Source organism: Entelurus aequoreus, linkage group LG18, assembly GCF_033978785.1.
Source record: "Entelurus aequoreus isolate RoL-2023_Sb linkage group LG18, RoL_Eaeq_v1.1, whole genome shotgun sequence".
Lineage (NCBI taxonomy): Eukaryota > Metazoa > Chordata > Actinopteri > Syngnathiformes > Syngnathidae > Entelurus > Entelurus aequoreus.
The window spans coordinates 37,547,637-37,562,675 of record NC_084748.1 but is presented as its reverse complement, the minus strand read 5'-3'; the positions used below and the strand labels follow the sequence as shown (position 1 = coordinate 37,562,675).

Below are 15,039 nucleotides of genomic sequence, written 5' to 3'. Positions count from 1 at the left end.
CTTGGGTAGCAGGTTATAGTTTGCTTTGTGTATAATTTTAGCTGTTTGCAAATTCACTATGTCGTGGAATTTCAGTATCTTTGATTCAATAAATAAAGGGTTTGTATTAGGGATGTCCCGATCCGATACCGATGTTGTTTTTGCACTTCCGATCCGATACCGATACTGGCCGATACTGGCCTTATCCGAGCATGTATTAAAGTTTAAAGTTATTTAGCCTACTTAGTTGTCAGATTCATGTTGAAAAGGGTTTTAGTACTCTTGATAACAACTAGCCAGCTGAATTAGGTGAGTTTGAATAATACACAATGGAGATGTTGACGTGCGGAGTTTCAAACACTCTTCATTTTCTAGCAGGGGACTTTTCAAATGATGCTACATATTAGCAGTAATGCTACTTTTTATAGCAACGCTTTTGCCCCACACTTGACAAATTACGGTTGTCTGTTCGACATATTCCCACTTGAAGCCAAACCACCGCCAGACGATGGACCCCCTGCTGTTTTTCTTGGGAATTAATTCATTCTTCCTTCATTATTACCGCTCACACGGCTACGCTAGCATCACAGCTAACGTTAGCCATGCTGCTACCTCTCTGCTGGGAGAGGGCGTATACGTATGTGACGTATGACGTGACAGTATGTGACGTGTGTAAGAAGGTGCGCTTGCTGTCTGTGAGAGGAAGACACAAGAAGGAGTGAGAAGAGAAGAGCCTGTCGTGTAATGCCAGCAGCTAAAAGCAACTGTGTGAGAACGTATACTCAAATATCACGATATAGCATACTTGCCAACCTTGAGACCTCCAATATCGGGAGGTGGTTGGGCGTGGTTGGGGGCGTGGTTATTTACCGCTAGAATTCACCAACTCGAGTATTTCATATATATTTCATACATATATATATATATATATATATATATATCTATATGTATATATATATACATATATATGTATATATATATATATATATATGTATAAATATATATATATATATATATATATATATATATATATATATATATATATATATATATATATATATATATATATATATGTATGTATGTATGTATGTATGTATGTATGTATGTATGTATGTATGAAATACTTGACTTTCAGTGAATTCTAGCTATATATATATATTTATTTTATTTACATAAAAGAAATACTTGAATTATCTATCCATTAGATGGCAGTATTGTCCTGTTTAACTTCTCTGTTCATGACTGAGAAATCATTTCGGCCACCGTGTTCAATGGAGAAGTCTGTTCTACATATTTACAGGCAACATACACCTTCCCCTTCGAACTGTCCTGGATGAACTGAAATTCTTGTTTCCATTCGTTTTGGAACTTGCAAGCGTATTTATATTGTGGGAAAGCGGACGTGAGAACAGGCTGTCCCCACTCAGTCTAGGTCCGCAGTGAGCTGGAGGGGGCGTGGCCTCCAGCTCCGGCTGAATACCGGGAGTTTGTCGGGAGAAAATCTCTGCCGGGAGGTTGTCGGAAGAGGCGCTGAATAACGGGATTCTCCCGCTAAAAACGGGAGGGTTGGCAAGTATGCGATATAGTAATTTTCTATATCGCACAGAGACAGCTGACATTTTTACCGGTAACTTTTCATTCAAATGGCCGTCTTAACGGTTAGGACACAGACCTGTGTATGTGTTGAAGGTGTGCTGGAAAATGCGGAACGTAAATTAGGGAGAAGCAGAAAAGTGGAATGTATTACTTAAATCGGTGCGTTGGAAAACACAGACCGGAGTTTTTTTAAAAACTGGATCTGGATCGACATTTTCCCATGCCTTGCCGATACGCATTTTTTGGCAAATATCGGCGGCCGATCCGATCCAAATATCGGATCGGGACATCCCTAGTTTGTATGTTCTCTATATCCAACATTATGTATTATTCTAACTCAGTGGTTCTTAACCTTGTTGGAGGTACCGAACCCCACCAGTTTCATATGCGCATTCACCGACCCTTCTTTAGTGAAAAATAAAATGTTTTTTTTTCTTTCAAATCCAATACAAATGTATATGTTTTTTTTACTGGTGCAGAAAATTAACCGTGCATGAACATCACCTTGTTCAAAGAACAACACCAAGACAGAGCATGAACTCAGAACAAATTACACACCTGCAAATCAGTGTGACTTCTGCTGTTGCCTTTGAGAGAGCAGTTTAGATATGCGTGGCTTCACCTTGGCAAGTGCCACTCTCATGTCATTTTCACAGCAAGGTCTGTTCCTATTCTTCATTTTTATGTCCAGCACCCTCCAAGAGGATTGCTCGCAAAGACTGGGGGTATCCATAATTCACCGATAGGGAGAAGTTTTTATTTACCCGATGAGTCGGGTGTGTCTTGACCTCTGTGGCGGAGGCTCCGCCGAACCCCTGGGGCCTACTCACCGAACCACTAGGGTTCGATCAAACCCAGGTTAAGAACCACTGTTCTAACTGATCTTTTTTGTAACACCGTTAGTGAATGAAGTGCACTTTTGTAGTTATTTCCCCATACTTCTGCACAATAACTCAGATATGGTAACACTAGCGAGCAGTAGGGAATATGAAGTGATTATTGGTCTAGAACATGTTTTGCTTTATTCATTATTGACGTGTTTGTTGCTACTTAATGTTGTATATTTTTTACATGAGATTTCCAGTTCAATTTATCATCTATTTTGACACCCAAAAATTTAGTTTAATTTACTCTTTCAATTTCTATTCCGTCTATTTGTATTTGTGTTTGACTTTCTCTTCTACTGTTACCAAATAACATTATTTTAGTTTTACTGAGATTCAACGATAATCTGTTTTGTCAAACCATCTTTTTAATTTGTTAATTTCTTATGTTATTATTTATATTATCTTCAGTGTTCTCTCCTGAACGAAACGCTGTTGTATCATACGCAAATAATACTAACTTTAAATCTTTTGTAACTTTACAAATGTCATTTATATAGAGATATAATCATTTAGGTCCTAGTATTGATCCCTGAGGTACACCACAGGATATATTTAGCGTTGTAGAAGTGATGTAATGTGTAAATAGTGGGATGTAACGGTTTTGTAGATGCCACGGTATTTTGGTTTCCAAGTCTTCACAAAAGTACCGTGATGCCTGACAGTATCAAAGAAAAACTTTCCACCGTGTAAGTGATCTGAAAATAAACTACATCTCCCAGAATCCTCTTAGCAGGGCGGGCGCCAAGGTGGGTAGGAATTGTTTTTTTTGGACTTTTCCTGAAAAACGTCGTTAAAATCTATCCATAACTCTTTGAGTTATTTAGCTAACAAAAAAACGGTGGTGAAAACATAACCGAAAGCGCTACCTTGGTCTCGAGCGTTTCGTAGGCGTTACCCAAAACAAATGTTCAGTGCGGGAATTTTGAGGAAACTAAAAAAAACTCTTGATAAATCCTCAATCCATCCACCCTTGTTTCCACCGCTTGTTTCTCTGGATTCCGCGTAGGGGCTGGAGCTGGAGCCTATGGAAGGCAGCGAAAACCCTGGACAGGTGGCTTTCTCATAAACTGTCATGCAGAAAAGATATTTGAAGACATTATTAAAAGTTAATTTGTTGTTAACTTTTCTGAGAAACAACATATACCAGACTGATATAAACTACTTTCTGCTTGTCAGAAAGTAAAAGTTGAAAGACACTTAAGTGAACGTTATGTGTTACAGTTGGATGTCACAAAGTATGTTTTAAATAATAATTGCTTGAAACAGTGAATGTCCCTTTAAGTGTGTTTAATTTAAACATTCCTGCCACTTCATTTTACACACTGTAACATTTTTAAGTCTTTGAGTTTTTTTTTTTTTTAGGGCATATACCGCAATAATATAGTCTTGTCGCTTTAGTACCGTGATACTATCGTACCGTGCGATTTGGTTCCGTTACACCCCTAGTAAGTATCCCTTTCGCACGTTTTTGCTAACTGCAGCTTGTTTTGCTGTAAAATTTTGTTTTAGATGACTTGAGAAAATCTTGCATCCATTACCCTCAATGTTCCAGTTCATCTAGGTAGGTGTTAGCTAGGGTTAGCAACCTGCGGCTCTCGAACTCTTTAATGCTACCCTAGTGGCTCCCTGGAGCATTTTTTAAAAAAGGATTAGAAATAGAAAAAGATGGGGGGAAAAATATATTTTTTTGTTTTAGAATGTTTTTTGTTTAAGGACAACCCCATGACACAAACCTTTCCAATTGAATAGAAAGCCCACTGTTTAATATATTTGTGTGCATGCTTCACTGATGAGAGTATTTGGTGAACAGCGTTTTATCCTACTAATTTTGGTGGTTCTTTTACTCACCATAGCGTGGACTGTGATGCAACAGTTTGTTTACATGTAAAATCTTCATTTTGTCCACCAAATGTTTTATGCTGTGTATGAATGCACAAAGGTGAGCTTTGTTGATGTTGTTGACTTGCTTGAGTGTTAATCAGGTATATTTGGTCAGTGCATGACTGCAAGATAACATGCTATTTAGGCTAGCTGTATGTGCATATTGCATCATTATGCCTCATTTGTAGGTATAATTGAACTCACTTAATATCCTTTACTTTTATCCTCTTTGTGTATGATTTAGTTTTGCATGTCTCATGACACATTATCTGTATGTATTATTAGCTGCATTTCAGATAGTTGTTTGTGTGCCATGTTGTTCCAGACCACAGCAAACATTATCTAGCTAGCCAAAGATTGCAATAAATCTATTAAAAGAAGACAGCCTTCCGTTTCCTTTAACTTGGACACACACATTTATACCTTTGGCCATTAAAAGCCAGTTATTTCACCTTCTGAGTAGCCTCTGATTTACTAATGGTTTCTAATGTTGTAAAAATGTAAATTTGCTTCAGCCTGCGACACATAGTCATTTTGATAGTAGGCTAATATAGCTAATATAGACACTTATATCATGTGTTGTCTTCATTATAAGACTTATATACGGCTTTTCATTTTTTGCGGCTCCAGACAGATTAGCTGTTTGTATTTTTGGTCCAACGTGGCTCTTTCAACGTTTTGGGTTTGCAGACCCCTGGGTTAGGCAATATGATGTAAATGATATATCATAGAAACGATATAAATCTGGCCTATAACAGAGAATGTAATTTTATTATCTTAAAGCGATAATACATATTGATGACACATTCTTGATGTATCCTGCAAAACTGAAGCGTCGTCAATGCAATATAGCATCCGGACAGAGGTGGCTAGCTATCACGGCTAAAGTATATCCATACACAGTACACAATGGCTTCTAATTTTGCTCACAAAAACCGTAATAGGACATTTTTATAGCGTTACATTCCGATTAGTACTATGCTTAGTTATGAAGAAAATTATTCCACTGATTACTGTATGTAAAGTCATGCTGCTATACTATATAAACGTTGGCGGTCAATGGTTGCTCTGAGAAGTTTTAGCAAGTGTCGGTCGGTTAAGATGTAACCCTAAACTTCTTTCATTATTTGTCGCAGAGAGCAATTTCTCAGAGTTTTCCCTTCTGTGATTTCCCCCAGAGCTTTTTGTCTGTAATTGTTCATGCTTTGTGGCTCCTGCTGCCTCATCATAATGACAGCCCAATCAACTCGCTGCAATGCATACATCAGAGGACTGTTAGTACTTTTTCGTCAAAAAAACGATACGGCCATTTTTGTAGCAGGATTTTTGGTTATGGTTGACCATTTGAAAAGTGGTAAAACACGTTATTGTTGTCAAATCACAAAATAGTTTTCATTTGTGATATCAGTCAACTGTTTTGAAAAAACGAAACAAATATATATATAATGTGGCTTTCGGTTCCCTGATTTACAAGGTGACATTTTGCATTTATAAAAATGACAAAGGGCTTTGAGTTGCCATGAACAAGGTGAATAAAGCCTTCAGAGCTAACAGTGGCTCTCCACTGTGAGCAAACGGCTGCAGAGCCGAAGCCTGGAAAAAAGACCGCAGAGTGAGCAGGAGGAGCTGCCAGCCCCCCTGCCGATTAGCTTGATTAATTAGACCTCGTTTCTGTCCACGTGATATTTGGAGTTGGTGTACAAAGAAGCCACCAGTTAGGATCACAGTTGGAGCGGTGTTTATGCAGCTTAGTGTACCTGCTCTCCTCTGAATTAACATCCATTTTTGGGTTCTTTGCTCATGACTGTAACAGTATTACTGGTTTCTTTACTATACTGATGCTTTTCTGTCGACTGTCAAAGTACTTCTACCCACATTTGGAAGAGCCACGTTCATTAAAACTATAAGACAATTTACTTACTTATGTTTGGTAAATCCAACTGATTTGAGGCTGGTAGTGGTCAATCCACAGCAATCGTTTCACCGCACATTTTCAATGCTAACAAGAGGAAATTTCACTTTTTCTTTTTCACGACGGCTGTTGGCATTGACAGAGGGGTTGATCTCTTTTTCACTACAATAGGGCTGAGCCATCCTTGCCCAAGCACACCTTTCTTGTGTTGGGATAAAACAAGTTGGGGTTTTGGCACCAGCTGCTAGACCAGATCTGACCGGTCTAAGTCAAAGACTAGGTCTGACCAATCTAAGTCTGTGAGCATGAACTGATGAAGCCTACTTGGACGCGAGACGAAACGTGTTGCAAGACAAGACAAACCAAACAGTCCAGGTTCAGCTGAATGCCCTGAGAATATGTTTGTTGTCGTAAGATGAATCGATCGTTCAACATTTAATGTGGAAATAGCTGTTTTGAAGCAAGTGAGACAACATTTAAAGGCCTACTGAAATGAATTTTTTTTATTTAAACGGGGATAGCAGATCCATTCTATGTGTCATACTTGATCATTTCGCGATATTGCCATATTTTTGCTGAAAGGATTTAGTATAGAACATCGACGATAAAGTTCGCAACTTTTGGTCGCTGATAAAAAAAGCCTTGCCTGTACTGGAAGTAGCGTGACGTCGCAGGTTGAAGGGCTCCTCACATTTCCCCATTGTTTACACCAGCAGCGAGAGCGATTCGGACCGAGAAAGCGACGATTACCCCATTAATTTGAGCGAGGATGAAATATTCGTGGATGAGGAACGTCAGAGTGAAGGACTAGAGTGCAGTGCAGGACGTATCTTTTTTCGCTCTGACCGTAACTTAGGTACAAGGGTTCATTAGATTCCACACTTTCTCCTTTTTCTATTGTGGATCACGGATTTGTATTTTAAACCACCTCGGACACTATATCGTCTTGAAAATGAGAGTCGAGAACGCGAAATGGACATTCACAGTGACTTTTATCTCCACGACAATACATCGGCGAAGCTCTTTAGCTACTGAGCTAACGTGATAGCATCGGGCTCAAATGCAGATAGAAACAAAATAATTAAATCCCTGACTGGAAGGATAGACAGAAGATCAACAATACTATTAAACCATGGACATGTAACTACACGGTTAATAATTCCCAGCTTGGCGAAGCTTAACAATGCTGTTGCTAACGACGCCATTGAAGCTAACTTAGCAACGGGACCTCACAGAGCTATGATAAAAACATTAGCGCTCCACCTACGCCAGCCAGCCCTCATCTGCTCATCAACACCCGTGCTCACCTGCGTTCCAGCGATCGACGGAAGGACGAAGGACTTCACCCGATCATCCGTGCGGTCGGCGGCTAGCGCCGGCTAGCGCATCTGCTATCCAAGTCAAAGTCCTCCTGGTTGTGTTGCTGCAGCCAGCCGCTAATACACCGATCCCACCTACAGCTTTCTTCTTTGCAGTCTCCATTGTTCATTAAACAAATTGCAAAAGATTCACCAACACAGATGTCCAGAATACTGTGGAAATTTGCGATGAAAACAGAGCTGTTTGTATGGTGATACAATGTGTCCGAATACTTCCGCTTCAACCATCGACGTCACACGCAAACGTCATCATACATAGACGTTTTCAACCGGAAGTTCCCCGGGAAATTTAAAATTGCACTTTATAAGTTAACCCAGCCGTATTGGCATGTGTTGCAATGTTAAGATTTCATCATTGATATATAAACTATCAGACTGCGTGGTCGGTAGTAGTGGCTTTCAGTAGGCCTTTAAAGCAGAACTTGGCTTCAGCCACGAAAGTTGCTTTTGATTCAGTCTCAACTAGTTTGTGGTCTAAAGACAATCAGTAATGCAGCATTTGCTATCGGAAGTTGATCTGGAGCTCCACTATACATTCAAATATGATTTTCTTATCCTATTATAAATCTTTAAAAATCCTCAACTGATTGATTTATGTTTTTTTCCCTCAGCTAATTAAGTAAAACGAATCCAGTGCCCATCCTTAATCTTGCTGTACTTAAAGAGTCATTAATAAAAAAATAGATATAAAAAAAATAAAAATGTACATGCTTGAGCAGCTTTTCCTACCCAAGACATGAAAAGGTTTGATTTTAATTGCTTAAAAATATAATCTGGTTATACAGTAGGAAATAAATAAATGAAGTTTGTAAAGTTCATATGTCTGCCAGCAAAAACGTTTTGCCCTTGCTTCAACTTTGAAGGTTTCCACTTATTGTGGTCCTTGTGAATTGAGGGGTCCTTGGTCTGATGCACCTATTGACTAGCTCTTCTCCATTCTACCTCCAGCTTTTTACAAATGTTTTGTGTCAAACCAAAAACTAACTAAATGTATGAAAGCTCTAATTACGAACCCTTGCAGTGTGCAAACCTTTTCAGTTTGTAACCACCGCCTGTAAAAAAAAACAAAAAAAACCTGCTTCTGCATTCGAACTTCGCCTCAGGTTTTGTGCAGGCTTAGTCAGCATCACTCAGTGGCGTTAGAGGAGCTCTTGTCAAGGGCGGAGGAGGATAAAGCAGTAGATACCATTGTAGCATCCTAGCAACGTCTTAAGGTTCTTTTGAAACTTTATTTACACGCCAACAGCAGTCCTGAGTCCCAACATCGTATTTAGACATGAACACGCGCTTATCTTGGCTCATACATGCAAGCAACCTGACACTTAGTCATTATTTAACGCACACACACATGTGCGTTCACAAACACCGTAAATGTAAACATCCACGTACTGTAGTGTGTTATACAATCATCGATCAATAAATCAAAATGTATTTGTATAGCCCTCAATCACAAGTGTCTCAAAGGGCTTTACAAACTCACAACTACATTCCCTGATCTTAACCCATATCCGGGCAAAAAACACGCAAAAGACTTCAATTGAGGAAAAAGAAGAAACCTTGAGAAGGAACCACAGATGGAGGGAACGCCCTCCCCATGTGATCGGCTGCAATGGATGTAAATTGGGTATTATTTGTGAATTGTTAAATGAATAGATAATGTGGGAGTCCAGTACATCAGGAAGCCAACAGATAGTCATAGAGGGATCTTGATTTGAGCCAATTCAGCCTACATTTCACAACTCGGGTCAGCTAGCACCTAATCCAGACTGGTACCTTTCCAGAAATGATCTGTAGCCACCTGTGGTTGGGGGGGATAAAGACAAAGAACATGTGTGGTTGGTTTAACACTTAAGAGTTATCTGCTGAGCTTACACCATATTGCCAAAAGTGTTTGGTCACCCATCCAAATGATCAGAATCAGGTGTCCTAATCACCACAGGTGGTTAAAATCAAGCACTTAGGCATGGAGACTGTTTCTACAAACATTTGTGAAAGAATGGGCCGCTCTCAGGAGCTCAGTGATTTCCAGCGTGGAACTGTCATAGGATGACACCTGTGCAACAAGTCCAGTCGTGAAATTTCCTCGCTCCTAAATATTCCAAAGTCAACTGTCGGCTTTATTATAAGAAAATGGAAGAGTTTGGGAACAACAGCAAGTCAGCCATGAAGTGGTAGGCCATGTAAACTGACAAAGAGGGGTCAGCGAATGCTGCAAAGAGTTTCTGCACAGTCAGTTGCTACAGAGCTCCAAACTTCATGTGACCTTCCAATTAGCCCACGTACAGTACGCAGAGAGCTTCATGGAATGGGTTTCCATGGCCGAGTAGCTGCATCTAAGCCATACATCACCAAGTCCAATGCAAAGCGTGGGATGCAGTGGTGTAAAGCAAGTCGCCACTGGACTCTAGAGCAGTAGAGACGCGTTTTCTGGACTAATGAATCACGCTTTTCCATCTGGCAATCTGATGGACGACCCTGGGTTTGGAGGTTGCCAGGAGAACGGTACATTTCGAACTACATTGTGCCGAGTATGACATTTGGTGGAGGAGGAATTGTGTTGTGTGGGAGTTGGGATTGGCCGCTTAGTTTTAGTGAAAGGAACTTTGAATGCTCCAGGATACCAAACAATTTTGGACAATTCCATGCTCGCAACCTTGTGGGAACAGTTTGGAGCGGGCCCCGTCCTGGTGCACAAAGCAAGGTCCATAAAACATGGATGACAGAGTCTGGTGTGGATGAACTTGACTGGCCTGCACAGAGTCCTGACCAGAACCCGATAGAACACCTTTGGGATGAATTAGAATAAAGACTGAGAGCCAGGCCTTCTCGACAACATCAGTGTGTGACCTCACCAATGCGCTTTTGGAAGAATGGTGGAAAATTCCTATAAACACACTCCGCAACCTTGTGGACAGCCTTCCCAGAAGAGTTGACGCTGTAATAGCTGCAAAAGGTGGATCCACATCATATTGAACCCTATGGGTTCGGAATGGGATGGCACTTCAAGTTCATATGTGAGTCAAGGCAGGTGGCCAAATACTTTTGACAATATAGTGTATTTCCACACTGTAAAAAATATATCCCCACAATTTCTGGTAAGATACCGGCAGCTGTGGTTGCCAGAAATTCACCGTAAAAACGCAGTCACAATGTATAGGACATTACGGTATGTTGAGTTCAAATCCGTTAATTTTATAGTTGATAAAAGTTATTGCTTACAATAAATTACTATGAAAAAAACTGATATATTGTTAACATGTTAACAAAAAAACATAATCTATTGAATCTATGGTAAAATACTGGCAGCTGTAGTTGCCAGGAATTCACTGTAAAACAAATGTTAGTGTTGCCAATCAGCCGATCCCCAGTTGCATGTCTTTTGAGGTAAGAGGAGGCCTGAGTACCCGGAGAGAACCATTCAAACTCCACAAAGAAAGACCCCTTGCCTAGCAATCAAACACAGGACCTTCTCACCGTGAGGCACGAATGCTAACCACTGCACCACTATATGTAGTACCTGCAAAATACCCGTGTTTCTGAGACATGTGTGCAGTACATGAGGATTTTACCGTATTTTCCGCACTATAAGGCGCACCTAAAAAGCTAAAATTTTCTCAAAAGCTGACAGTGCGCCTTACAATCCGGTGCGCCTTATATATGGACCAATATTGAGCCACAACAAACCTAAACTTCATTTTCATAAAGTTTAGGTCTCGCAACTACGGTAAACAGCCGCCAACTTCTTTTTCCCCGTATAAGAAGCGCTTCTTCTTCTACGGTAAGCAGCCGCCAACTTCATTTTCCCCCGTAGAAGAAAATGTTCTTCTTCTATGGTAAGCAGCTGCCCTCGTAGAAGAAGAAGAAGTGCGCGGTGCATGCTGGGATACATGACGTTTCATTTCCATTTGTGTGTTTATGTAAAGACCCCAAAATGGCTCCTATTAAGAGACACGCTTACGACGCAGAGTTTAAACTTAAGACTATCAGTCACGCAGTAGAACACGGATGACAGAAGGCGAACACACGTTCACCAAGACAGGGAGACAGCGCCGGACGACATACGCCACTATCTGCGTATGCGTAAATGCCTGGGCTGATATATCAGTCTCAACTGTGGTCAGAGTTATCAGGAAGGCAGGAATTGTCACTGAACTGCTAGACAACAGCAGCGACACTGACTCCATTAATGACGACTTTGACGAGACGGAGCCGGACATTTTGGATGCCGTATTCGCCCAACTGTTCAATTCGGACACTAAAGAAGAAGAATTTGAGGGATTCGTGGATGAGGAATAGCTTTATAAAGTGAGCTTTACATGTTTATTTTGTGTGTTGTGTTGTGTGACATTAACGTTTGAGCAACGTTGAGTTATTGATATATTGTTATTGCTCTGCACTATTTCGAGTGTTACTATATTGTGATTGCACTAACGTTTGATTTACCGTAACATGAGTAAATCAGCTGTTTATTCATTTTGGGAGTGAACAGAGTTGTCAGAACGCTGGTTTGTAATCTATTAAAGTTTGACTGACCTATCTGACTGTTTTGTTGACATTCCCTTTAGCGCAGCTCCATCTAAAGGATGCATAGGTGCGTTTTATAATCGGGTGCGCCTTATATATGAACAAAGTTTTGAAATATGCCATTCATTGAAGGTGCGCCTTATAGTGCGGAAAATACGGTAACTTGAACAAGTATCAGAGCTTGACGCATGGTGGTGGTAGTGGTGGGTCTGTTTTGCTGCCAATGGAACTGGTGCTTTACACAGAGTAAATGGGACAATGAAAAAGGAGGATTACCTCCAAATTCTTCAGGACAACCTAAAATCATCAGCCCGGAGGTTGGGTCTTGGCCGCAGTTGGGTGTTCCAACAGGACAATGACCCCAAACACAAGTCAAAAGTGGTAAAGGAATTGCTTAATCAGGCTAGAATTAAGGTTTTAGAATGGCCTTCCCAAAGTCCTGACTTAAACATGTGGACAATCCTGAAGAAACAAGTCCATGTCAGAAAACCAACACATTTACTCTTGACTGCCACAATTTTGTCAAGAGGAGTGGTCAACAATTCAATCAGAAGCTTGCCAGAAGCTTGTAGATGGCTACCAAAAGCGCCTCATTGCAGTGAAACTTGCCAAGGGACATGCAACCAAATATAATATTGCTGTATGTATACTTTTGACCCAGCAGATTTGGTCACATTTTCAGTAGACCCATAATAAATTCATAAAAGAACCAAACTTCATGAATGTTTTATGTGACCAACAAGTATGTGCTCCAATCACTTTATCACAAAAAAATAAGAGTTGTAGAAATGATTGGAAACTCAAGACAGCCATGACATGATGTCTTTCACAAGTGTATGTAAACTTTTGACCGCGACTGCATATATGTGAATAGGACGGTATGGAAAATGAGTGAAACGGTGCAAAAATGGGCTAAAGAGTGCCAGCGTGAAAGCCACCTCAGAGCTCAGCAGAGATAAGAGTTTATAAAGAAAAGGACAAATTAAGGTGAAGACTGACTTGATTGTAATAAACAGGACAGTTCCACTTTTACTGTGGCCATAATATTTCCACCCTGGCTTACTCCTCCACATTTTTTTTCTTTTAGTCCAGGAGATGTGCACACAGACCACAAAACACCTGTGTCGGAGGGAGAGACAGTCCTGTTGATCATTTATCAAGTTTGTTTATCATGCAAACTGATAAGCCTTTCAGACAGACTGGCAGACTGGCTGCATGTGAGATGACTTTTTCCTCTTTCCAATAACTTTGTATGATGTCTCCCATTTCTCTTCACATTCGCATGGCATTCTCTCTCCATCTTTCTCTCTCAGGCACGCACGCGCGCACTTGATTACTCTCCCTCCCACACTTCTGTTGCATTACTTTTTCAACCTTTATGTTCCATCCATCTTCACCGGCAGGCAATACAGGAACTGTTGGTAGAGGGCCATTTTCTGTGAATCTGACCATTGTTGTGTCGCTCCTGTTCGCTATTTATGAGCTGCCCTGGCTGCCTACATACCTGGATGTGGTGGCCCACTCAATGGGGATAGAACCAGTATGTCACCACTAATTACATTTTCTATTCCCCGTCATCAGGCGTAAGGAAAGGAGGTCTACCACAAACATTTGTCCTTGAACTGTGTAGGTTTACAGAATCTTGTGAATAGACTGTACTTTATATTGGACATCACAACCATTTTAAAGGCCTACTGAAATGCGATTTTCTTATTTAAACGGGGATAGCAGGTCCATTCTATGTGTCATACTTGATCATTTCGCGATATTGCCATATTTTTGCTGAAATGATTTCCACATTTATTTGAGCGAGGATGAAAGATTTGTGGATGAGGAAAGTGAGAGTGAGGGACTAGAGGGCAGTGGGAGCGATTCAGATAGGGAAGATGCTGTGAGAGGCGCCGTGGCGGGCGTGGCAGGACCACTCGGCCAGGCCCAACCGCAACAAGGGATAGAGCCATACCGCTTTGAACCCGACAGTGACGGTAAGGAGGACGCTACTGATATTGATGCTGGAGTAGCACACGACACAGATCGCCTTCAGAATACAGAATGGTAAAATGTTATTTATTTATAGACTACTTTTAGCTTGTGGCCTAGTCTTGCACTGTTACTGTTAGGCCTGGGCCTGGGGTGTAAGTTCCCCAGGCCCAGGCCTATCTATAGACTAAGTATCTATCATTGACATAATGTCAAACCTAATTAATTACCCATTATTTCTATTGGCCACAGCTCCATATACCGGCAATACTAAAAATATGTAGATTAATAAGATCCACAACAAGACAATGATAATATTAATTATTGCACATGTATGCAGATTGCAGGTGTCAATAATATAAATTGATTTACAAATATTATCCAATCCAACCGTGTTCGCTTGACCTCTCTGTTCTATTGTAAAGCTTGACTATCATCTTTCGGGAATGTAAACAATGAAACACCGGCTGTGTTTGTGTTGCTGCAGCCGGCCACAATACACCGCTTCCCACCTACAGCTTTCTTCTTTGCAGTCTCCATTGTTCATTGAACAAACTGCAAAAGATTCACCAACACAGATGTCCAGAATACTGTGGAATTTTGCGATGAAAACAGACTACTTAATAGCTGGCCACCATGCTGTCCCAAAATGTCCTCTACAATCCGTGACATCAACATACCGAAACGTTTTCAGCAGGATATTTCGGCGCAAAATTTAAAATTGCACTTTAGTAAGCTAACCCGGCCGTATTGGCATGTGTTGCAATGTTAAGATTTCATCATTGATATATAAACTATCAGACTGCGTGGTCGGTAGTAGTGTGTTTCAGTAGGCCTTTAAGCTTGGATAAGTAGGGAAAGATGGCAAAATTGAAAAAAAAAAAGTGCTGATCAGCAGTGG

The 15,039-nt window shown here is 40.6% G+C and overlaps 1 protein-coding gene across 2 annotated transcripts in view; it reads left to right on the top strand.

Annotated features, from left to right (window-relative positions):
* The window catches only part of LOC133634106 (protein sidekick-1-like), a 962,694-nt gene that overhangs the window by 401,147 nt on the left and 546,508 nt on the right, over positions 1-15,039 (top strand). The window lies entirely within an intron of this gene.